Raw genomic sequence first — 25,616 nt, forward strand, 5'->3', positions numbered from 1 at the left:
TACAGCAGTGTTAATTATATTTGCCATATTGTATATTACATCCCTAGTACTTATTTATTTGAACTTTTCCTGTTGACTTTTGTTTTCCTCTTATTTCATGATGGCTGTCATGTAAGATCAACATTTATTGAGTGGTGAAATATATAAATATAATTAAGACATGCTTCCTGCCCTCAAGGGACACATGATCTAGTAGAAAATAAGTATAAAGTACGCTATAACCTTTAACATGCTTCTGAAAATATTATCCTACAACACCTGTGAAGTAGGGAAGGCAGATGATGATCTGACATGAAGAATGACAGAATATAAACTTGGAGATATTAAGTCCAGACTCACACAGCTAATAAGTGATAGACCAGAACTGGAACCCGGGATTTGATTCCTGGTCTAATCTCCTTCCCACTTCCTACACCCACACTGGGTACATCATTCCCACTCTAAGCACATTCCCAGAAAGAGGATGTATTCTGAAAATGATTGGATAGGTTCTAGGAATGGAGGAAACCCATCAGCTCTTGGGAAAAAGAATATGTTGTGTTAGGCAATAGCTTTCCTCTTTATCTTTTCTCTTAAAAGGCAGTGTCCAAATCTCTGTCAACCCCATAAATTGTATCAGGATGATTTTCAGGAGGATTGGTCTCCAAAAGATGTTTAGGTTAGGTTTCTTTCAGGTTAGCTAGGCATGAATTCTTATTTTGTGAAGGTTGTTATCCTATTCTTGGGTAGATTTTTAAGCAAATATTATCAACACTTGTGAGAGCTGAATAACTGTTGACACCCCTAAAGCTCAGTAAATGTTTACTGAAATCACATTGTGCAAATTATATGATAAAATCTATTTAGACACAATTCACTGTTTTTAAAAGCTTATGTTGACTTTTCCTGGTAGGAGAAATCCAATGAGGAAGATATGACACATGAATATACAAAGCCTGCGAGGTGGTGTAATCCTAGAATATAGAGGCAGTGGGGCAGACCCTGAATTGCTTTTCAGCCCTTCCCAAATCAGGTTTCCATAGCACAGCTTCATTTTCTTTACTCAAGGCTTTGTACATTCCAGAACAGCCATCAGCCACATTGAAGTGTATGTGTCTGTATTTCTGTATCCAGAGCCACAAAGCAAAGAAATGGAGAGAAACTTTACATTATTGAGCTGCTGATCAAACAGTTCCTGAAAACTGCCCTACTTCTGGTCTTGCTTCCTTATTGTTGGGTCAGATTGATTTGAGGCTTTCGATTATTTGCACAAAACCCAAAACAGAACAAATGAGAGAAAACTTATCTACTCTTTTGGATTGTCTGTTTTACTGTACTCTCCCATTTGTACAAATAATTGAGAGTTGGACGGTTCCAGGATTTCTGATTTATTTTTTTATTTTTTAACATCTTTATTGGAGTAAAATTGCCCCACATTGGTGTGTTAGTTTCTGCTTTACAACAAAGTGAATCAGCTATACATATACATATATCCCCATATCTCATCCCTCTTGCGTCCCTCCCACCCTCTCTATCCCACCCCTCTAGGTGGTCACAAAACACTGAGCTGATCTCCATGTGCTATGCGGCTGCTTCCCACTAGCTATCTATTTTACATCTGGTAGTATATATAAGTCCATGCCACTCTCTCACTTCGTCCCAGCTTACCCTTCCCCCTCCCCGTGTCCTCAAGTTCATTCTCTACGTCTGCATCTTTATTCCTGTCCTGCCCCTAGGTTCTTCAGAACCTTTTTTTTTTTTTTTTTAGATTCCATATATATGTGTTAGCATACGGTATTTATTTTTCTCTTTCTGACTTACTTCACTCTGTATGACAGTCTCCAGGATTTCTGATTTAGACAGTGCTGAAGTTCTGTAGTGCTGTGTACAGATTATCAAAATATGTGGAGGTCCTTTCTCTGCTCTGGTCACAGACAAATGTATGAAAGTTGTGTGTGTTTGTTAGATTGTGGCAAAAAAGTCATGGTGGTTGATATAAATTAACCAGCCCCTGGCACGGTGCCTGGCATGAATGCTCAATAAATATTTGTTGACTGTCTAACTATAGGCTCAATATATATTTGTTGACAAATGATGTAGTTTACATTATCATTTCTCTCTTGAAACCATTACCATGAAATTAAGTACTTATTCTCATATGGCCTAAATATGTCTTGTCATATTACTTGGCATTGTTTGATAAATAATAACATTATTGTTTGAGAAGAATATTAATAGTTACCATTTATTGTTTTCTAGGTGCTAAATCTGTGTTAAGTGTTTTATATGTGTTATTTCATCTTGCTAGAATTCTATAAGGTATTATCATCCTCACTTTATAAGTGAGAAAATTGAAGCTGAAAATATTCTTATATTCTGAGGAAAATATTCTTAACTTTAATATACTTAAATTAATTTATCTTTTATTTATAAACAATGCTGTATGTGTCTTCTTTAAGAAATCTTTCCCTGTTATAAGGTCTAAAATACATTCATCTAAATTTTCTTCTAAAAGTTTAAGTGTTTTGTTTTTGACATGTAAGACTTCATCTGAAGTTGATTTTTATGTATGGGATCATTTAGGGATTCCGTTTTATCTTATTCCATATGGAAAATTATTTTATTTTCTAGCGCTATTTAGTTGAGTTTCTCTTTTCCCCACTGATATGTCCTGCTAACTCTGACATACATCAGTGATCCACATATGCATTCACATAATGAGGTATCATACGGAGTTTAAAATACATTACCTATATTCAGCAAAATGAATGAATCGTTGCAATATGATGGATTAATGATGAGCATGTGTCATGAAGCAAGGATTGTGATGGACTGAATTCTGTCCATTTGAGGTCCTAGGGGAAAACAAACAAACAGAAGTTAAATGATTTGCCCAAGCTCACTTGGCTGGGAAAGTGGTAGAACTGGAACTCAAAAACAGTTCATCCAACTCCAAATGCCAAGCGTTTCCATTAGACAGTGTGGTACAGTCAATTCACAGCCTTTCTAGAAATATATCATTCCTTATTAAGATATCAGCACTTAATCATCTGTTATTCCTATTATCTCGGCACTTGAGATACAGCTATTATTCCTACCGGTAAACAGAATACATACAAAGTTAGAAGGCTCTAGGTCTTGCTCCCTTCCTGGGTCCCTGAGGTCCTCAAACCACTAATTATCCCCACTCTCCCCTGCATATTCTGCCTCTCTCTCTTCTAGGCTCCTTTCCATTAGTGAGTAGGCTTGAGTTCTTGAGTTTGCTTGGATATGCTCGTGTCTTTGCATCTTGATTGAAGAAGCACAAACACGCCTTTGGCCACTTCCACATCCCCTCTCAGCGCTCAGTACATCCCGTCCTAGTCCTCAGCTGTTAGTAGCCCTCTGTACAGAAAGCTCTGCAGGAGCAGGGTCAGCTGCCTCATTCACTGTTGCCCCTAGTGTCTAGCCCCCTGACCAGCACATAGTAGACCCTCAATCAATATTGGTCTAAGGATTGAAGAAAGGTGATATAGTTACAGACTTATAATTCACCATTTCTAGTTTCTGTCTCCCCCAGGCTCTTGGAAGAGTCCTGTTTTGAGGTGAGGGAATTTAAAGTTAGTTTAGATGGGTAGCTGACGATTTAATAAGCCAGCATTGTTGACAAGCACACTGTGACCATGTTTTCAGTTCTAGTAACTGGGTTCTTGCTTCATTTCTAGTTAATAAGCTTCTGCCTTTGATCTCAGTTCCAATAAACAGATCCCTGCCCAGTTCCTCTGGCAGCTCCGGGGGACATAAACCCTGCAATGAGCCTTGGTCCTCTTGACCGAGTCCCTGCTGCCCTCACCACATGCCCGTGCGGAAGTTCTGGCTTCAGCCTTCAACCCACGGACTTCTCTCGGCAGCCCCAGCACTGACTCCCTGACACGGTGACCTCATCCTTACTCTTGTCTCCTGCTGGGGCCTTGCAGAGAGCCGCCCTACCCCACACGTGTCCAGCCTCTGAGCCCACTCACCCTTCCCCATGCAAGTGCCCGTTCTGAGACGTGCTGCTGAGCCCTGGAGGGGCCTGGCCACCATCTAGGACGTCTTTAGAGTCACCTCAGGGAGAACCACAGATGCCCAGATTCTTGAGTTCCATGAAGGTGGAGGGACAGGAAGGCAGGAGAGAAGCAGAGAGGAAAGTCCCAGGAAACAGGCAGTAGCTAGTGCTGCTCTAGGTCCCCCACGCTGACCGGAGAGAAGATTCTATCACAGTGGGAACTGGTGGCCCAGCTGAGGAGGGTATGTGCCTGTGTTGGCAGGGGGAGCATAATTTATTTGTCTTCGTATCCCCAGCATCTGCCACAGTAGATGTTACGGACTGGCATGAACACGTTCCAGCCCAAGCTGTGTCCCTAACACCTGTGTGACACTTAACTAGTTATTTCACCTCTGATCCTCAATTTTCCCATCTATTAAATGTGGATCCTAGTGACGCTCATATTGTTGTTTCAAGGAAAAAATAATTAGATGCATTTGGGGATGTGACATCAATAGCCTCCAATATTTTTTTAGCATGCCCTCCTATTAGTAGGAAGTTAGTAAATATGCATTCCATTATATATGTATGTGTGTATATATATATATATATATATATATATATATTCTGTACACATAAATGACACATGTTCTACTATATATTTACATAGTATATATTTTTAATGGATGAGACAAAAATAAATAGATATTCTAATAAATTCTTCCTGTAACACAATGAATAATCTTGTGTACCCTTGGTGTGTATTTATCTTCTTTGGAGATCATGACTTTAAAGTCTGATATATACTTAAAGGGGAAGAGGTAAGATCTTGAACTGCTCTTACTCACAACACTTCTGACACCAAATGCATGGTATCTTTTCCAACACCACTTCGACCCTCTGACACCAGCTGGGTGTCCCACAATTCCGTTCCATTTTGATACTGTCTACCTGGAGTTAGTGTTAGATCCCATAAGTTAAGGGCTTAGTTCCTCAAGACTGGCCCCACTTCAGATGCCAGTCACAAATTCCAGACTGTCACTTCTGACCAATCAGCTATAAATTCAGGGGGTGTCCACAGCCCCCTCCTTAGGTTTGATGATTTGCTAGAATGACTCACAGAACTCACGAAAGTGCTTTACTTACTCTTACTAGTTTATTATAAAAGATACAAGTCAGGAACAGCCAAATAGAGGAGGTGTATAGTTTGAAGAATGGGGGAAGGGGCACAGAGCTCCCATGCCCCTTCCAGGCATGACAACTTCCCATCACCTTGATGTGTTCACCACCCTGGAAACTCTCCAAACTCCTCTGTATAGGGGTTTTTATGGAGGTTTCATTACACAGGCATGATTTATTAAATCATTGGCCGTTGGTGATTAAATTCAATCTCCAGCCACTTTCCCCTCCCCGGAGGTGGTAGTGGAGATGAAAGTTCCAACCCTCTGATCACATGGTTGGTTCTTCTGGCAATCAGCAACCTGAAGCTATTGATATCTAGGGGCCCATCAAGAGTCACCTCATTACCATAAACTCCCAGTAAGGTTGGAAGGGGCTTGTTATGAATAACAAAAGACACTCCTATTACCTCTACCATTCAGGACATTCTGAGGGTTTTAGAAGCTCTCTGTCAGGAACCAGGGACAAAGACCAAATATGTATTTCTTATTATGTCACAGACAGCTATGAATTGCTGTTCATATTAGCATTTTAGTGGCTAAAATGTAATGTCTACTGCCCACTGATCTATGTCTGGTCAATAAAGTACATCACTGCAGTGGTAAAAATACACACCAATTCTTCCTCCCCATAGGATTCAGTAAAGTTACTTTCGTATTAAATTTTTAAATGCCGATAATAAACATTTGTATTTTTCCTGAGTTGGCTCTCAAGCAGAAAGAGTTGCTCACCACTCGTTTAATGTCACTAGTAACCACGTGCGTTTCTTTGCGATGTAAATTCTTGGGCTTGTTAAGGCAAAATGTTCCCTAGGGTACTCTAAACGGATGTTGTAGAGGCATTACCCACATCAACAGAGAAAACTTCACTCTTCTTCTTGCTCCATCAAAGAAGTTACCTTGGCAGTAGGCTGGTTCATTCATTCCTTCATTTAACGAATACTTATTGAGTGCCGGGCACTGGGCTAGTCCTTGGAAAAAAAAGATTAAATAAGAGTGATGTGGTTTTTACCTTCACAGAGTTAACACACTAACTGAGGTGGAAGACAACAATAACAACAAAGAAATCGAACAATCACAGGTAGAGTGAGTTCAGACCGGAAGTCCTCTCAGTGTTGAGACAGAGAACTGGGGGGTAGGGGTAGGCATGGAACCTCCTGGGAGTCAAGGAGGTTTCTCCGAAGAAGTGCTGTGTCAGCCCGTCTGAAGGATGAGAAACCTTAGGATGAGTGTGTAAGCAGCCACGGGACAGAGTCTTGGAAAGCACGAGGTGGGAAAGGGGTTGGCAGGCGTGAGAATGGAAAGAAAGCTATTGTGGCTGGAGAAGGTGAGCTAAGGGGAGAGGGGCACGATGCACAGACGGAGAGGGAGGTAGAGACCGGACGATGCAGGAAGGTAGGGATCACATCCTGGCTTACCTTCTGAAGTCATGGCAGGGAACTGGGATTTTAGTTTAACTGCAATAAGAAGTCACTTTGCTGTACACCTGAAACTAACGCAACATTGTAAATCAACTGTACTTCAATAAAAAAAAAGAGGTCATTGAAGGGAAGGGGAGGCAGTATGCAGGGAATATGCTATGAATAAGGAGTTGCAAGATGCAACTGGGGAGACATTATGCCTGTTATTAGGTGCAGTGGGTACGGGTCAAACCTCAAACACGCTGCAGAAATGTAACGTAAAGTCTTTTTTTCTTCCTATACAATTTAGCTTTCAAATCCGCATTCTTCTAGGTAGTGGAAACTTTGCTTAGAGTCTAGATTGTCTAGACAGTTCAAGATAAGCATGGTTACTTCAGTGTTTCCTTTGTCATTTTAGGATTTTGCCCTTCCTCTTTCTCCTCCTCTTCCCCCTGGGGGTGCACCAAGTTCTGGGGTTTATTTCCACACCCTCCTGGCCCCAAGGAACTGGATTCTGCCCCACGGGCCTCATCAGCCTCTGTACCCAGTGGCTTTCTTGAGATGAATAGTCCCTCTTGGACTTTTATCATCTTTTCTCACTCTTGTCAGGTTCTTGCCAATCAAAAATACCTTGGCTGTTGAGACTACCAACTCTACCATGAAATAAAAAATATCTACTTAGAAACTCAGTTGAAGTCCGTCTTCTCCTCTCACTGAGGTAGGTGTGAATGCCTGCCGCTCAGAGCCATGAATGAGTGCTGTTGGCTCTTTGGGCACCGGGGTCAGGAGAGGAAGAAAGGCATGGGACAGATGCAACAAGAGAAAACAGGCTAATAGTCCCAAATTTTCTCTCTCTCCATTTTCTTCTAGTAAAGCTTTGAATAGCTACTTATGTCCCTTTCCCGGTCACCTCGCCTCAACCTCCCACCTCATTGTCCGCAGCAGGCAGCTGGGCCAGAAAACTAGAGAAGACATTCTTTTTGTGGATCCATTCTTTTCATGAAAATGTTCCTCAAAGGCTTCCATTGCATCAGGGCGATAAGGACATTATACCAGGGATGCAAAGAGAAACGTGTTGCCCAGGTTCTGTTGTGGAGTACCAAAATAAGATCCTGACTATCAAGACAGTGTGGATGTCTGGAGAGAAAAAGATGTTTTCAACATTTATGAGCTAAGATCCTGGACTAACCAAGGGGCAAAGAAGATGGATCAACAAGCTCTCTCTACTGCCAGAGATGAGATGTTTCCCAGGCTACAAGAGCAGAGGCGAAGAGTGGACCAGTGGCTGCTCACAGAATATGGTGTCATTGGCTTACAGAAGAAAGCAAGAGAAGGACTTAAAGAATAAAGCCTAGTTTTCTGTCAGGGGAAATGGTATTTTCTTCGTGTGCCCTTACGCCCTGAAGTACCGGGGTGTGGGGAAAAGGACAAAATCCAGGGGAAAACGAAAGAGGTATCCTCAGGTCAGAGTGAGGTTTTAGTTCAATCAAGAGGCAGAGTGACTATTTAGTGAAAAGGGTGAGGCCTGGGGGATTTGTTTTTCACGGAGTATGTGTTCTAGGAAAGCTTGGGAGTCAGCCTTGTGAAAGGAGATCAGGAGAAATGAAGCCTAAAGTCGGTAGATAAGATAGATAATCAGAAGGACTTACGTCTTGGGTAGGGACCAGGCTACAGAACTGTGAGGCTTAGTGGGTTTGCGTGGCCATGCGGCTTCCACCTTCAGTAGCTGGGAAGGACTCGGGCCTCCAGACTAAGCCCTGACCAGAGAACCAGGGATTCCCACCAGCAGCCTCTTGTGACTAAAGGAACATTTATGAGACTGTGGTCCGTGGGATGAAGACAACTGTCACAGGCAGCGTCAAGCTTTGTATCCCTCAGAGTACCTTCTGCTTTACCCAGCCCCTACGAGGTACTTAGGAAATGTGTCATGAATGAATAAAAATGTGCCTTCCCATTGTATTAGTTTGCTAGGACGGCTGTACTGGGTGGCTTAAATAACAGCAATTTGTCTCATAGTTCTGGAAGCTAGAAGTCCGAGATCAAGGTGTCCATTGGGTTGGCTCTGTATGAGGGCTCTGAGGGAGAATCTGTTGTGTACCCTTCTCCTAGCTTGTGGTGGTTTGCCAGCAATGTTTGGTGTTCATTGGCTTGTAGGTGCATCACCCAGATCTCTGCCTTCACGTTCAGTGGCATTCTTCCTGTTGTCTGTCTTCACAAGGTTGTCTTCTTATAAAGACACTAGTCCTATTGGATTAGGGGCCCACCCTACACCAGTATGACCTCATCTGAACTAACTACATCTGCTGTGACCCTATTTCCAAGTCAGGTCACATTCTGATGTACTAGGGGTTAGGACTTCAGCATATGAATTTTTGGAGACCACAATTCAACACATAACACCCATCTTTTTGAAATCCAACCCATCACGGTGTCCCCAGAATACTGCCTCTGAAATATGACTTAAAGCCACCCACTTCTCCCCAGCTCCTCTTCTACTCTTTAATCCAGGCTGCCATTAACACTCACTCAAACTACTGCTGTAGCCCACTGAGTTGGATTCACACTTCTCATGCGCAGGAATGTAAGTTTTCCTTTAGCTTTACTGAATTTCTACCTCTAGTCACCATAGTGACCCATGCAGGAAGCTCAATCTAGTCACGCCCAGGTCAACTCAGGGAAATTCAGTGATTTCTCAGTTTTCTTGGGTTTATGCTCAATCGGATTCAAGTATCAATATTTCTCCCTCCCTACCTCTTTTTGGCAAGGCAAGACTGTTCCTGTTGGGGGGATACAGTGGTGAAGTGACACTAAGGGGGGGCAGGATTTGTGGTCACATGGGGCTTGCTCAGCATTCTATAGTGTGGTCTGGTCTTGACTGTTGCCTTCTGGTGAAGACTCCCCGCTGGGATTTGCCGAAGCAGCCTGGGCCCACATCTCAGGACCATGCTGCCATCTCTAGCTGCATCTCCTCCTCCTGACCGCAATACTCATCTAGCTCTTTCCCTGGAACCTGGGAGGATTTGTTTGCTGTCCCTGCAGCTGCTGGGATCTACAAAACCCTGGAAGGCTGACCCCAGAACCAGTGGCCTGGACACCTTGAACTGTGATTGGTCATCTGTGGATTTATCTGCATGGTCTTCCAGTGTTCCAGAGCTCCCGGTAGAAAGTCAGCACCAGCCTCGTTTATTCCCGGATTTCCTGAAACCTGTTTGAGGGTTCAGTTGTCTGTTTTCAAAGGATGTGCTGTCGATTGAGTGTTATTTCCTTGTCTGTCTTTAGTAGGCTATAATCCTCCTGTTCACCTTTGTATCCCCTGGACTTAGCACAGTGTCTGACATGGTGTAGGTGCTCAGTAAAATATCTGCTGAATGACTGATTCTCCAGCTGGCTTCTGGAGAGAATATGTGACACCTCTGGTGGATGACATGCCTTAGGAGTTACAGTGCAGTGGGTAAACCGTGGGCTTTGAAGGCAGAGCAGACCCTTATTCAGGTCCCAGCCCTGCCATTTGCTTCTTGGGCCACGTTGGGCAAGTGACTTTTGCTCTATAAGCCTGAGCTTTCTCAGACATAGATGGGAAACTACTTCACAGGTTGAGATTGGGTGAAAATTAGATAATGTATATTAAAGCACTTAGCATGCCTCCTGCTGCTTAAGTAAGTGCACTACAAATGGCTTTTATTATCACTGTGTTTTCTTTAGCTTCTGTGAGCCCCTCACAACTTGCAGCTAAAATGCTTTCTGTGAGCTCTGAAGGAGGGATCAGTCCTGCTTGGCCTCGAATCCGTACTTGGCTGATGGTGGGTTGAGTTTTGGAAGGCTCTGGAAAGGGGGATGTGACAGCAGCCAGGACTGACACCTCCACCCCCGGCTCCCTGAGAGGGATGATCGCCCTGGGTTTGACACTTGAGTGTCAGCTGGAAGGTTGCATGACTGTGGCAGCTGTTTATGTGTTCAGATAGAGGGATGAAAAGCTACTGTGGTTGAAACATGAAAACCACTTCTTTTTCCTTAGAAGGTACCAGACGATGGATATGAACTTCAAGTTCCAGAAGCAGAGATAGATCGTGAGATTCTAGACTGTGGGGAAAGAAAGTGATGTATTTTCTTGGCAGGAGTTCCTTTTGGGATTTAGGGTGGGAGCTACTCTGTGAACATTGCTCATGTGCTCTAATTACAGTAATAAAACGGTGGGATCTTGCCGCCTTCTCTTCTCTCTGTTCTTTACTTCACCAGCTGTGTTCAGAAGGGCCACTGTGGGGCGGGGAAGCGGGGACATCACTGGTTTCTGTCTCTAGGTCAAGTGGGTGCCAACTTGAAGGCTTGCTCCTGTTTTCCACAATTAGGTCCCTCTTTGTTGGGGAGATTTTCCAATGTGCCATTCTGTTTTGAGCCCTGCGCTTTTATTTTTACGGAGGAAACCGAAAGGAGTCTAGCGAGTCTGAAATGTAGGTGAGTTGGCAAGGAATACTGACCTTGTTTCAAAATGCACCAGGGGAAAATAAAATGACACACGAGTAGTAGCTACACACCAAAAATCATTCTAATGTTCAGAGTGGAATTTAATGGAATAAGCAGTAAAACAGAAGGTTGAGTTCCAGACACAGCTCCAGCAACAACTAGCTGCCTTGGTTCCCTTATTTGTAAAACGGAGACAACAATAACAATGAAATCATCGGCAATTAACTAAGCTTCCAATAGCAATAATCGATAGCATTTTTTTTTAGCATGATGTGCCGGGCGCTATAGGTCTAATTAGTTTCATTTTACAGGTAGAGGAAACCGAGGCAAAGGGAAGTTCAAAAACTTGCCCAAGTTTGTGCAGCCAGGAAGGACAGAGCCAGGACTGGGACCCAGGTGGTCTCGCCAGGTCTGCCTGCTCCTAACCATTCTCCCGTCTGGCCTTGATTGCGAAGAGCTTCACAGGCTGCTGGTGAGCAGTGTGAGGTGGTCCTTTGTTAGGAGCAAAATGAAGTGATGGTAGAAAAGTACATGTTTTGATAAGGGAAGTTTACTCTGTAAGGGTCTAAATCTAACGTTAGTCATTTGATGAAGTGTTTCCACAAACATCTCTCTTTTCCTCTCCTCTTAAACAGAGTATAGAAAAATGGCATATCTGTTTATACCCTAACATATTTAGCCCAGCCTGCATATTATATGCTAAAGCTGTTCCAAGCGCTTTGCCTGCATTATTGCACGTCAGTCCCCTACCAATAAGAGAGACAGATGCTGAGAATGACCCTTTCTACTGATAATAAAACTGACTCCCAGAGAGGTTAAGTGACTGGTCCTGGGTCACAGAGCTAGGGCTGAGCCTGGATTTGAATGCAGGCTCTGGCTCCAGGGCTGCTCTTACTGACCAGGAGTTCTGAGTTACGCCCCAGTGAACCACGCAGGGCCATATGACAGGAACGGGCATCTTTGTGTTTACTGATCCCCGAGTCTGTGCCGAGCACTGTGCTGGGAGATTCACAAGCCTTTGCTCATTCAGTCCTTTCCGCAGACCAGGAGTCAGGTGCCACGGTAGCCCTGCTGTATAGCTCAGGGGACAAAGATGTAGAGAAGTTAAGTAACTTGCCCAGCATCACATAGCTAATAAGCGGGAGAGCTGAGGTTCAAATTCATGCTCTGTTGCGGAAGGCCTGAATTTCTCCAGCTGCTCAGTGTGGCCAAGTAAATAAGTCAGGCTTGTTAGTGGGTGTGTGTATGGGGGGTGTGTGTGGTATATTAGGAACTCATTTGTCTCTAGGCCCTTTGCTTTCTCCCACTAGCTTCATCCAATATGTAAAGAAGCTGATATCATGAGCTCCGTCTCTTTGACTCATGTGCATATTTCTCAATCGATTCCAAAATCACAGGGCAGGGGTGTAATCTGTTGTTTTCCTTAAGTCCTAACACAGGATCAGCACCATAATAGAAATATGAACAGAGAACAGTGAGACCAAAGAGGGAGGTCCTAGCAGGAACGCCTTCACAGAGGAGGTGGGACTTGAAGGGAAGGGCATTTGCCAGGTGGAGACCCAGAGGCTCCACCGCCTACATCTCATTGGCCTTTGACCCCGTCTCAACCTTAGCACAGGGCAGGGCTCCCAGCAGGGGCTCTGTACCTGTCCGGGGGATGGAGAGATGGTGAACCCTGGCCCGTGACAGAGCTGCAGGCGAGCAGATGCCTGCCAACGGCTGGGAAAGTAGGAAGGCAGAGACAAGAGGATACAAGGGTGGGGGTGTGAGGAGAATCTAGGGAGAGTTTGGAAGTCAAGAAAACTCAGGAGCTTAAAGCAAACGGCGTTTGAGGTTATGTACTTCCTTGGAAGAGAAACCAAGGTGAGCAGTTCAGTTAGGTGAGGGGCAGTTCACACTTTTTCTAATACAGAGCACCAACTTTGCGAGAAGGTTTTTTCTGTGAGTTGACGGCGGGTAGAAGCATTCAGGGACTCCAGGAAAACCCAGTGCACAGGCAGAAAACCAACTCTAGCTGAAAATAAAGGACTGGAAAATTATTATTGAAGAATTGTTTTTCTGTGGTTAATCATTCCACATCTGAGAGTTGGATTTTTTTTCATTGAAATAATTAGTGATTACATTTTCTACAGGACATTTTTCATGTCAAGCAGACAATGGCTCCAAAGAAGAGGGAGGGTGGGCCTTCACAGAAAGAGAAAGAAGTGTCAGGTTGATGCTGTGAGGGAGTGAAATTGGATGCAGCAAAGGCACCCTGCTTGCACCATGAGTTACTCCCAAAGCATCAGCAAGCATGAGCTAACTTTTGAAATGTAGTCGAAACCCTGTGATAATGCACCCCTTGAGAGCTCCAAGTGATTTGGCTGTAGTGGAGTTTTGCCGCCTCGGTTCAAGTTCACTTAATCTTTCTATCTTGCTCTCTTTCTTTCTCCCTCTCTCCCCCCTTCTCCCCTCCCTACCTCTCCCTGCCTCCCTCTCTCTCTCTCTCTCTCTTTCCCCTCTACTGGGTATTAGAAATACTCAGATGAGTAAGAGATAGCCTCTATCCTTGTAAGAGAGAGAAGTGTAAGTCAACAAGCACAGTGCAGTGTGCTAAGTGTCGTGAGACGATTAAGAACAGGATGCCAGAGGACCACACAGGAGGGTCATCTATCCAAGCCTGGAAGGAGATCACCCAAGGCTTTCAGAGAGGCCATAATGTCTGAGATGAGCTTCATGGGAGGAGTTATCACAGTTAATTACTTGGTTGTGGCTGTTAACGTCTTCCTTGGAGCTAATGCTTCAAATCTGTTCTTTTTATTTCACTCTCTCCTTGGGAAGCTCCCTCCTAGATTTTCGCTTTTGACCCCTGCCTTCCTTGTCCACTGGAACTTCATCAGTATCTACAACCTCCTTGGCTCCTACCCACTTCCTCAGCCACGATGATGCCATCTGTGACAGCTGACCATGGTTATCTGGTTTGCTCCACGGTCTTGCTGTCCTGGGTCCCTGTGTATCAATCAGGCTTCCCCAGGTTTGAGGATGAAAGCCATGCTCCAGAGTGGGGATGAATTGTGAAGGTCATTGGAACTAGGGGAAGGCAAATATCTCAGCAGGTGTACAGTCAGGACTCCTGGAGATCTGGACCATGGCTTTGGAGTGGGCAGCGTGGTCTCCCTCTATCATAGGCGTCTGGCTCCCAGCTCAAGTGACTCTCTTGTGATGGACATTCAGCCTCTCTCATCTCTGAGTTATCTACTGCCCCTCCTGCTGCTGTTCTCCCCTGCTGCTTCTTCCCCCTGCCTCTTGCGTTTAAGCATCTTCAAGGAACTTCTTCCCCAGTTCTGGGTCTATTTGGCATTTCTTGGGTAGCACCTTTTCTTGACACAGATATGACAGTGTATGTGCCAGGAGCCACCCAGCGTCTGCTTTGCCTAGAGCAGGGCCTGGGCATGACAGAAACATAGGTCTCCACTGAATGGCTGGTATGGGGGTGAGTTTCCATTCCTCACCATGACCTCAGTCCCAAGCTTCCAAGCGTTCTGATCTTAGCTCCTAGGGTCTAGCCTGGCACTAGGATTCCTGCAAGAATCTACCTCATGCTCCCTGTCTTGATCCTACCCTCACTCTGACATCACAGCTCATTGCCATTAGTGTTTTACCTTCTCAAACTATTATTGCTTTGAACAATGTCGTCATGCCTTAAGATGGACCATGAGGGCTATTTTTTGGGCTTGGGGAGTGACCAGTCCTGCTGCAAAGGCTCAAAGTCTGCAGGTGCACGAGCTCAGCTTTGCCTCTAGGATGCCCAGGGCTCTGACTGGCTGCTTAGTGCTTTCTTTTGCCTCAGCAGACTTCATTTTATTCCCATCACTCCACTTGTTACAGGTCTAGATTATATTCCTTTAAAAGTGTTTCTTTTGTGTCATATCACTAGCTATTATTTTTTAAAATGGGAAACAGGATGCCCCAGGTTATGGGTTCAGACCAGGTTCAAACAAGGCAGACTAGCTCCACAAACACCCTGATTCCCTGTAGCATCTCCTGACTGATTCCTGGAAAGCCTTTGAGGTCACAAAGCCAGCCCTCTGGAGAAGGTCTACAATTCCCCCACACCAAATGACCCTCCCTTTGGGCACTCTGCAGAGCTGAAGAAGGAAGATTCCCTCTAGAGGACTCTACATTCGGCCTCAAAATAACCCAGTAGAGCTACTGGGTTAAGGGTTTTTTGTTTGTTTTTTTGTTGTTGTTGAGCTAAGTTCTCTCTTTATTAGGAAAATACCAACACTACATTCCTGGAAATTACTGGAAGTTTATTTGCCTCAGGCTTATGACTTGCAACTGAAGACAATGTGCAAAGAAAGCAAAGATTAAGTACACTTTAGGGAGAAGGAGATGATACACATTGGTAACACAGGAGATCAAGTTGACAAAAGAAGTCATCCATCACACTGTACATTAATAGATTGCAATATTCAATAGCAATTTCAACAAAACTTTTTAAAAAAAATCAAGAGCAAAAAAGTTAGCAATGTTTACAGTAGACATAAATCTCATACAATTCAAGAAGCATTTTTTTCAGATCATAGAGCATAAAATGGAAAAATGTCTATGTAGGTGAAATTGTAACTACTGTACATCACTGGACATTGGTGATTTTTATGAGGTCATTCAGAGTATATGCTAGTGACCATAATCCAACCTTGTGCTCTTGCAAGATCTGCCAAGGCAGCATATATTATGAACTGAGAGGTATATAGGCAGAGTTGCTCTAATTTCAGTCTTTCATATGCTCATCTTCATCATTTTGACTTTATATCACGTAGACTATTATTTACTTAACTTTTTCTGTAAATCAACCCAAACAAGTAAACATAAACACCTTAATCTTGTCCTAGTCAAGTGTCTGTGAAATCATATTTTTATTTATTACTTATATTTTTCCTAATTAACATTAAATAAATTTAGAATAATTATAATAAAATATTTGCTTGTGTACAAATTAAATCCCCTTACCTACCTGCAGCAGCACATATACCACACTTTGTAAAGCACAGACGTAGAGGCGATTTAAGTGACTAGAGTTCCTTTATGTCACAAGAATCCATTCTATCCAACTGACCCACCTTCACTCAAGATAGGGCTTAGGATTCTCCGTGATGGAGCCATTCCTGATGCTTTATATTGTGGAAACCAAGGTCACTTTCACCAGGAACTTTAATTCTTCACAAATGACTGAAACTTCCAACTCTCTCAATTCAACAAATATCTGACTACTTAGAGCCCACGCAGTGTGCCATGTGAGGCACTGCGGGTGGGGCACTCCTGGCCTACCTTTAAGCAGCTCCCTTTCCCTGTGAAGTTACAGAGGACGATGGCAAATACATGCCGAGTTCCACTGACTATTATGTGGTGTAATGCCAGAAACCCCCGTGAGGAGGTCTGTGGCTTGGGCTGAAGGTCTAAAGGGAACCTCTCCCTCCTCTGAAACCCAAGCCATTTGGCCTCTAGCCACATCAGGGGACAGAAAATGAAGCAGATGAGAGACCCTGGGGAGGAAGAAAAGAGAGAGAGCTGGATGGCCAGACTTCCTCGTACCCATTTGCATCTGCCACGTGCAGAGAAAAACATTCACAGGTAGGAACTCTGAACACACTGCAACCTCATCCTTTGTAAACAAGGTCTGGTCACATCCTGGAATCTCTAGTCCAGGGCCCTCTGTGATCGCTGCGTGGGGAACAAGAAGGGGTAACTGAGAGGCCTATGTAGTGACAGTGGCATCAAGACAGATCCCTAAAGAGTAAGGTTGTCTCCAAATGCATTTGTAGATTTAAAGCTCCATTTGGGGACAGAAATGTTGGTTTTTTTCTGCCATCACCTCTCTATGGCCAGCCTCCATTCCGTATCCAAATACAAATTAAATCCATAACTATCCACAATAGGAAATTATTATGGTAGGGATCCCTGGAATAACCTCCCCTAGGGCCTGGGTCCCTCCAAGAAAATGCCCCTGTATGATGAAACTTTCTGTGGTCACCAGTCTGTCCTAGAGAGTAGGAAAAGCATATAACCTTAGATATGAGCCTGGGTGATGCACATTGATTGGATACTGCCGTTGAATTGAAGTGTCAATGCCATGATGGACATATTGCTCTATGGTTGTCTTTTAGCTGTATATATGTTTTGTAAGCCTGTATTTGAAAGTGGCCCTCAGCAAGAGTCAGGACCAAACTCAGCTGGTCCCATTTGATAAGAAGCCCAGCGCCCATCCCATGGGGTCAGCCTAAGGAGCAGGAACTGCACTGGGTCCCTGCCCCAGCTCTTCTTCCTGCTGGTATGCTATAAAATGTTGAGATGGCACCAGTGCCCCTTTCTGCCATCAGTATGAGCATAATTCTGCCTAGAGTGGTGAGAAATTGTAACCCTGAACTCCCCACTTCATCCAGGGACCCTTCCCTTTCCTCCCCACTGGATCTGGGGCCAATGGGAGGCAGAAGGAAAGCTGCCTTGGGTTTTAGCCATGCTGTGAGTCTGACTCTCTGTGCAAACTCCCGTTAGCGTAGAAGAAAAAGAACCCACTTTATTTCTACCACAGAAATGAGTAAATTAGTTTTTAAACAGATGAACGCAACATCTCCTCTGTCACTAGCTCACCAGGTGTCTAAAGAGAGTGGATGACTCTTTAGACAACAGCAACAGCACATGGCACTTCATACACTTGAGAGAGACACCACTGGAAGGCGTCTGTAACCTAGCAATTGCTAAAGACCACTTGAGACATCTGTCACTTGAAAGAGACAGTCTAAGGGGCATGCTCCGTGTCACTTTCACTCCATCTTCTAAGCACCATATTAATTCAGATTTCCAGGAAACAGCACACGAATGCTTTCAAGCCCCTTAAAGAAAGGTCTAGCAGGAGAGAAGACTGATTGTTATGTCTTTGTAAGTCCTGAGAATTGATGTAGCAAAGGGTCCTTTTGTCTTTGCAAGTCCTGAGAATTGATATAGCAAAGGGTCCTTTTTGCAAGTGCTTTTGTATCTTTTGTATGTCTCTCTCTTTTTTTTTTTAATATAAATTTAGTTATTTATTTATTTTTGGCTGCGTTGTGTCTTCATTGCTGTGCGCGGGCTTTCTCTAGTTGCCGCGAGCGGGGGCTTCTCTTTCGTTGTGGTGTTCAGGCTTCTCATTGTGGTGGCTTCTCTTGTTGCAGAGCACGGGCTCTAGGCGCGCAGGTTTCAGTAGTTGTGGCACGTGGGCTCAGTAGTTTTGGCTTGCGGGCTCTAGAGTGCAGGCTCAGTAGTTGTGGCGCGTGGGCTTAGTTGCTCTGCGGCGTGTGAGATCTTCCCGGACCAGGGCTTGAACCCGCGTCCCCTGCGTTGGCAGGCAGATTCTTAACCACTGCGCCACCAGGGAAGCCCTGTATGTCTCTTTTTGAAAGTGTCATTCATTATACAATTCATGTAACATTTCCTGAAATTCATTGCTAGGAAAAAGCTTCTTTGGCCAGAATAATTTATTAATTCTCCCAACAAACCTTTATTGAATGTCTGTTGTGTACCAGGCACTGGACTAGGTATTTGAACACAGGTGAACCAGTATGTTTTCTTTTATTTGATATAAGCACTATGTAACCCAAGGTATATTCAGTTTAGCTAGATCTGGCAGGAGCATCACACTCAATTGAGTGTTCAAGTACCTTGACTGCTTCTTTCCAAGTAGAACTCTTTTTTTTTTTTTAACATCTTTATTAGAGTATAATTGCTTTACAATGGTGTGTCAGTTTCTGCTTTATAACAAAGTGAATCAGTTATACATATACATATGTCCCCATATCTCTTCCCTCTTGCATCTCCCTCCCTCCCACCCTCCCTATCCCACCCCTCTACGTGGTCACAAAGCACCGAGCTGATCTCCCTGTGATATGCGGCTGCTTCCCACTAGCTATCTATTTTACGTTTGGTACTGTATATATGTCCATACCAATCTCTCACTTTGTCCCAGCTTACCCTTCACCCTCCCCATATCTTCAAGTCCATTCTCTAGTACGTCTGCATCTTTATTCCTGTCTTGCCCTTAGGTTCTTCTGACCATTTTCTTTTTTTTTTAGATTCCATATACATATGTTAGCATACTGTATTTGTTTTTCTCTTTCTGACTTACTTCACTCTATATGACACACTCTAACTCCATCCACCTCATTACAAATACCTCCATTTCATTTCTTTCTATGGCTGAGTAATATTCTATTGTATATATGTGCCACATCTTCTTTATCCATTCATCTGTTGATGGACACTTAGGTTGCTTCCATGTCCTGGCTATTGTAAATAGAGCTGCAATGAACATTTTGGTACATGACTCTTTTTGAATTATGGTTTTCTCAGGGTATATGCCCAGTAGTGGGATTGCTGGGCCGTATGGAAGTTCTATTTTCAGTTTTGTAAGGAACCTCCATACTGTTCTCCATAGTGGCTCTATCAATTTACATTCCCACCAACAGTGCAAGAGGGTTCCCTTTTCTCCACACCCTCTCCAGCATTTATTGTTTCTAGATTTTTTGATGATGGCCATTCTGACTGGTGTGAGGTGATATCTCATTGTAGTTTTGATTTGCATTTCTCTAATGATTAATGATGTTGAGCATTCTTTCATGTGTTTCTTGGCAATCTGTATATCTTCTTTGGAGAAATGTCTATTTAGGTCTTCTGCCCATTTTTGGATTGGGTTGTTTGTTTTTTTGATATTGAGCTGCATGAGTTGCTTGTATGTTTTGGAGATTAATCCTTTGTCAGTTGCTTCATTTGCAAATATTTTCTCCCATTCTGAGGGTTGTCTTTTCGTCTTGTTTATGGTTTCCTTTGCTGTGCAAAAGCTTTTAAGTTTCATTAGGTCCCATTTGTTTATTTTCGTTTTTATTTCCATTTCTCTAGGAGGTGGGTCAAAAAGGATCTTGCTGTGATTTATGTCATACAGTGTTCTGCCTATGTTTTCCTCTAAGAGTTTGATGGTGTCTGGCCTTACATTTAGGTCTTTAATCCATTTTGAGTTTATTTTTGGGTATGGTGTTAGGGAGTGTGCTAATTTCATTCTTTTACATGTAGCTGTCCAGTTTTCAGAGCACCACTTACTGAAGATGCTGTCTTTTCTCCACTGTATATTCTTGCCTCCTTTATCAAAGATAAGGTGACCATAGGTGCGTGGGTTTATGTCTGGGCTTTCTATCCTGTTCCATTGATCTATATTTCTGTTTTTGTGCCAGTACCATACTATCTTGATTCCTGTAGCTTTGTAGTATAGTCTGAAGTCTGGGAGCCTGATTCCTCCAGCTCCGTTTTTCTTTCTCAAGATTGCTTTGGCTATTCGGGGTCTTTTGTGTTTCCATACAAATTGTGAAATTTTTTGTTCTAGTTCTGTGAAAAATGACAGTGGTAGTTTGATACAGATTGCATTGAATCTGTAGATTGCTTTGGGTAGTAGAGTCATTTTCACAATGCTGATTCTTCCAATCCAAGAACATGCTATATCTCTCCATCTATTTGTATCATCTTTAATTTCTTTCATCAGTGTCTTATAATTTTCTGCATACAGGTCTTTTGTCTCCTTAGGTAGGTTTATTCCTAGATATTTTATTCTCTTTGTTGCAATGGTAAATGGGAGTGTTTTCTTAATTTCACTTTCAGATTTTTCATCTTTAGTGTATAGGAATGCTAGAGATTTCTGTGCATTAGTTTTGTATCCTCCTACTTTACCAAATTCATTGATTAGCTATAGTAGTTTTCTGGTAGCATCTTTAGGATTCTCTATGTATACTATCATGTCATCTGCAAACAGTGACAGCTTTACTTCTTTTCCTATTTGGATTCCTTTTATTTCTTTTTCATCTCTGATTGCTATGGCTAAAACTTCCCAAAACTATGTTGAATAATAGCGGGGAGAGTGGGCAACCTTGTCTCTTTCCTGATCTTAGTGGAAATGGTTTTAGTTTTTCACCATTGAGGATGATGTTGGCTGTGGGTTTGTCATATATGGCCTTTATTATGTTGAGGAAAGTTTCCTCTATGCCTACTTTCTGGAGGGTTTTTTTATCATAAATCGGTGTTGACTTTTGTCGAAAGCTTTCTCTGCATCCATTGAGATGATCATATGCTTTTTCTCCTTCAATTTGTTAATATGGTGTATCACGTTGATTGATTTGCGTATATTGAAGAATCCTTGCATTCCTGGGATAAACCCCATTTGATCATAATGTATGATCCTTTTAATGTGCTGTTGGATTCTGTTTGCTAGTATTTTGTTGAGGATTTTTGCATCTATGTTCATCAGTGAAATTGGCCTGTAGTTTTCTTTCTTTGTGACATCTTTGTCTGGTTTTGGTATCAGGGTCATGGTGGCCTTGTAGAGTGAGTTTGGGTGTGTTCCTCCCTCTGCTATATTTTGGAAGAGTTTGAGAAGGATAGGTGTTAGCTCTTCTCTAAATGGTTGATAGAATTCGCCTGTGAAGCCATCTAGTAATGGGCTTTTGTTTGTTGGAAGATTTTTAATCACAGTTTCAATTTCAGTGCTTTTGATTGGTCTCTTCATATTTTCTATTTCTTCCTGGTTCAGTCTCAGAAGGTTGTACATTTCTAAGAATTTGTCCATTTCTTCCAGGTTGTCCATTTTATTGGCATATAGTTGTTGCTTGAAGTAATCTCTCATGATCCTTCGTATTTCTGCAGTGTCAGTTGTTACTTCTCCTTTTTCATTTCTAATTCTATTGATTTGAGTTCTCTCCCTTTTTTTCTTGGTAAGTCTGGCTAATGGTTTATCAATTTTGTTTATCTTCTCAAAGAACCAGCTTTTAGTTTTATTGATCTTTGCTATTGTTTCCTTCCTTTCTTTTTCATTTATTTCTGATCTGATCTTTATGATTTATTTCCTTCTGCTAACTTTGGGGTTTTCTTGTTCTTCTTTCTCTAATTGCTTTAGGTGTAAGGTTAGGTTTTTTATTTGAGATGTTTCTTGTTTCTTAAGGTAGGCTTGTATAGGTATAAACTTCCCTCTTAGAACTGCTTTTGCTGCATCCCATAGGTTCTGGGTCGTTGTGTTTTCATTGTCATTCGTTTCTAGGTATTTTTTTTACTTCCTCTTTGATTTCATCAGTAATCTCTTGGTTATTAAGTAGTGTGTTGTTTAGCTTCCATGTGTTTGTATTTCTTACAGATTTTTTCCTGTAATTGATATCTAGTCTCATAGCATTGTGGTCAGAAAAGATATTTGATATGATTTCAATTTTCTTAAATTTACCAATGCTTGATTTGTGACCCAAGATATGATATCCTGGAGAATGTTTCATGAGCACTTGAGAACAATGTGTATTCTGTTGTTTTTGGATGGAATGTCCTATAAATATCAATTAAGTCCATCTTGTTTAATGTATCATTTAAAGGTTGTGTTTCCTTATTTATTTTCATTTTGGATGATCTGTCCATTGGTGAAAGCGGGATGTTAAAGTCCCCTACAATGATTGTGTTACTGTCAATTTCCCCTTTAATGGCTGTTAGTATTTGCCTTATGTATTGAGGTGCTTCTATGTTGGGTGCATAAATATTTACAATTGTTATGTCTTCTTCTTGGATTGATCCCTTGTTCATTATGTAGTGTCCTTCTTTGTCTCTTGTAATAGTCTTTGTTTTAAAGTCTATTTTATGTGATATGAGAATTGCTACTCCAGCTTTCTTTTGATTTCCATTTGCATGGAATATCTTTCTCAATCCCCTCACTTTCAGTCTGTATGTGTCCCTAGGTCTGAAGTGGGTCTCTTGTAGACAGCATATATATGGGTCTTGTTTTTGTACCCATTCAGCCAGTCTATGTCTTTTGGTGGGAGCATTTAATCCATTTACATTTAAGGTAATTATCGATATGTATGTTCCTATTCCCATTTTCTTAATTGTTTTGGGTTTGTTATTGTAGGTCTTTTCCTTCTCTTGTGTTTCCTACCTAGAGACGTTCCTTTAGCATTTGTTGTAAAGCTGGTTTGGTGGTGCTGAATTCTCTTAGCTTTTGCTTGTCTGTAAAGCTTTTAATTTCTCCATCAAATCTGAATGAGATCCTTGCTGGGTAGAGTAATTTTGGTTGTAGTTTTTTCTCTTTCATCACTTTAAATACGTCCTGCCACTCCCTTCTGGCTTGCAGAGTTTCTGCTGAAAGATCAGCTGTTAACCTTATGGGGATTCCCTTATGTGTTACTTGTTGTTTTTCTCTTGCTGCTTTTAATATTTGTTTTTTGTATTTAATTTTTGATAGTTTGATTAATATATGTCTTTTTGTGTTTCTCCTTGGATTTATCCTGTATGGGACTCTCTGTGCTTCCTGGACTTGATTAACTATTTCCTTTCCCATATTAGGGAAGTTTTCAACTATAACCTCTTCATATATTTTCTCAGTCCTTTTCTTTTTCTCTTCTTCTTCTGGGACCCCTAAAATTCGAATGTTGGTGCAATTAATGTTGTTCCAGAGGTCTCTGAGACTTTCCTCAATTCTTTTCATTCTTTTTTCTTTATTCTGCTCTGCAGTAGTTATTTCCACTATTTTATCTTCCAGGTCACTTATCCGTTCTTCTATCTCAGTTATTCTGCTATTGATCCCTTCTAGAGAATTTTTAATTTCATTTATTGTGTTGTTCATCACTGTTTGTTTGCTCTTTAGTTCTTCTAGGTCCTTGTTAAACGTTTCTTGTATTTTCTCCATTCTATTTCCAAGATTTTGTATCATCTTTACTATCATTATTCTGAATTCTTTTTCAGGTAGACTGCCTATTTCCTCTTCATTTGTTAGGTCTGGTGGGTTTTTGCCTTGCTCCTTCATCTGCTGTGTGTTTCTCTGTCTTCTCATTTTGCGTATCTTACTGTGTTTGGAGTCTCCTTTTCACAGGCTGCAGATTTGTAGTTCCCATTGTTTTTGGTGTCTGTCCCCAGTGGCTAAGGTTGGTTCAGTGGGCTGTGTAGGCTTCCTGGTGGAGGGGACTAGTGCCTGTGTTCTGGTGGATGAGGCTGGATCTTGTCTTTCTGGTGGGCAGGTCCACGTCTGGTGGTGTGTTTTGGGGTGTCTGTGGCCTTATTATGATTTTAGGCAGCCTCTGTGCTAATGGAAGGGGTTGTGATCCTGTCTTGCTAGTTGTTTGGCATAGGGTGTCCTGCACTGTAGCTTGCTGGTCCTTGAGTGGAACTGGGTCTTGGTGTTGAGATGGAGATCTGTGGGAGATTTTCGCCATTTGATATTACATGGAGCTGGGAGGTCTCTTGTGGACCAGTGTCCTGAAGTTGGCTCTCCCACTTCAGAGGCACAGCCCTGATGCCTGGCTGGAGCACCAAGAGCCTTTCATCCACACGGCTCAGAATAAAAGGGAGAAAAAAGAGAAAGAAAAAAAGCAAGAAGAATATAAAATAAAATAAAATAAAGTAAAATAAAATAAAATAAAGTTATTAAAATAAAAAATAAAAAATAATTATTCAGAAAAAAAATCTTTTTAAGTAATAAAAAAAAAAACAACAGAGAGAACCCTAGGACAAATGGTAAAAGCAAAGCTATACAGACAAAATCACACACAGAAGCATACACATACACACTCACACAAAGAGAAAAAGGGGAAAAATATATATATATCGTTACTCCCAAAGTCCACCTCCTCAATTTGGGATGATTTGTTGTCTATTCAGGTATTCCACAGATGCAGGGTACTTCAAGTTGATTGTGGAGATTTAATCCGCTGCTCCTGAGGCTGCTAGGAGAGACTTCCCTTTTTCTTCTTTGTTTGCACATTTTCTGGGGTTCAGCTTTGGATTTGGCCCCGCCTCTGTATGTAGGTCGCCTGAGGGCATCTGTTCTTCGCTCAGACACGACGGGGTTAAAGGAGCAGCTCCTTCGGGGGCTCTGGCTCACTCAGGCCGGGGGGAGGGAGGGGTACGGATGCAGGGCGAGCCTGCGGCGGCAGAAGCCAGCGTGACTTTGCACAGCCTGAGGCGCGCCGTGCGTTCTCCCGGGGAAGTTGTCCTTGGATCATGGGACCCTGGCAGTGGCAGGCTGCACAGGCTCCCGGGAGGGGAGGTGTGGATAGTGACCTGTGCTTGCACACCGGCTTCTTGGTGGCGGCAGCAGCAGACTTAGCCTCCCATGCCCGTCTCTGGGGTCCGCGCTGATAGCTGCGGCTCGCGCCCGTCTCTGGAGCTCATTTAGGCGGCGCTTTGAATCCCCTCTCCTCGCACACCAGGAAACAGAGGCAAGGAAAAGTCTCTTGTCTCTTCGGCAGCTGCAGAGTTTTTCCCGGACGCCCTCCCGGCTAGCTGTGGTGCCCTAGCCCCCTTCAGGCTGTGTTCACGCAGCCAACCCCAGTCCTCTCCCTGCGATGCGACCGAAGCCCGAGCCTCAGCTCCCAGCCCCGCCCGCCCCGGCGGGTGAGCAGACAAGCCTCTCGGGCTGGTGAGTGTTGGCCGGCACCGATCCTCTGTGCAGGAATCTCTCCGCTTTGCCCTCCGCACCCCTGTGGCTGCGCTCTCCTCCGTGGCTCTGAAGCTCCCGCCTCTGCCATCCGCAGTCTCCGCCCGCGAAGGGGCTTCCTAGCGTGTGGAAAC

The sequence above is a fragment of the Balaenoptera musculus genome, chromosome 3 (assembly GCF_009873245.2).
Source record: "Balaenoptera musculus isolate JJ_BM4_2016_0621 chromosome 3, mBalMus1.pri.v3, whole genome shotgun sequence".
NCBI classification, from domain to species: domain Eukaryota; kingdom Metazoa; phylum Chordata; class Mammalia; order Artiodactyla; family Balaenopteridae; genus Balaenoptera; species Balaenoptera musculus.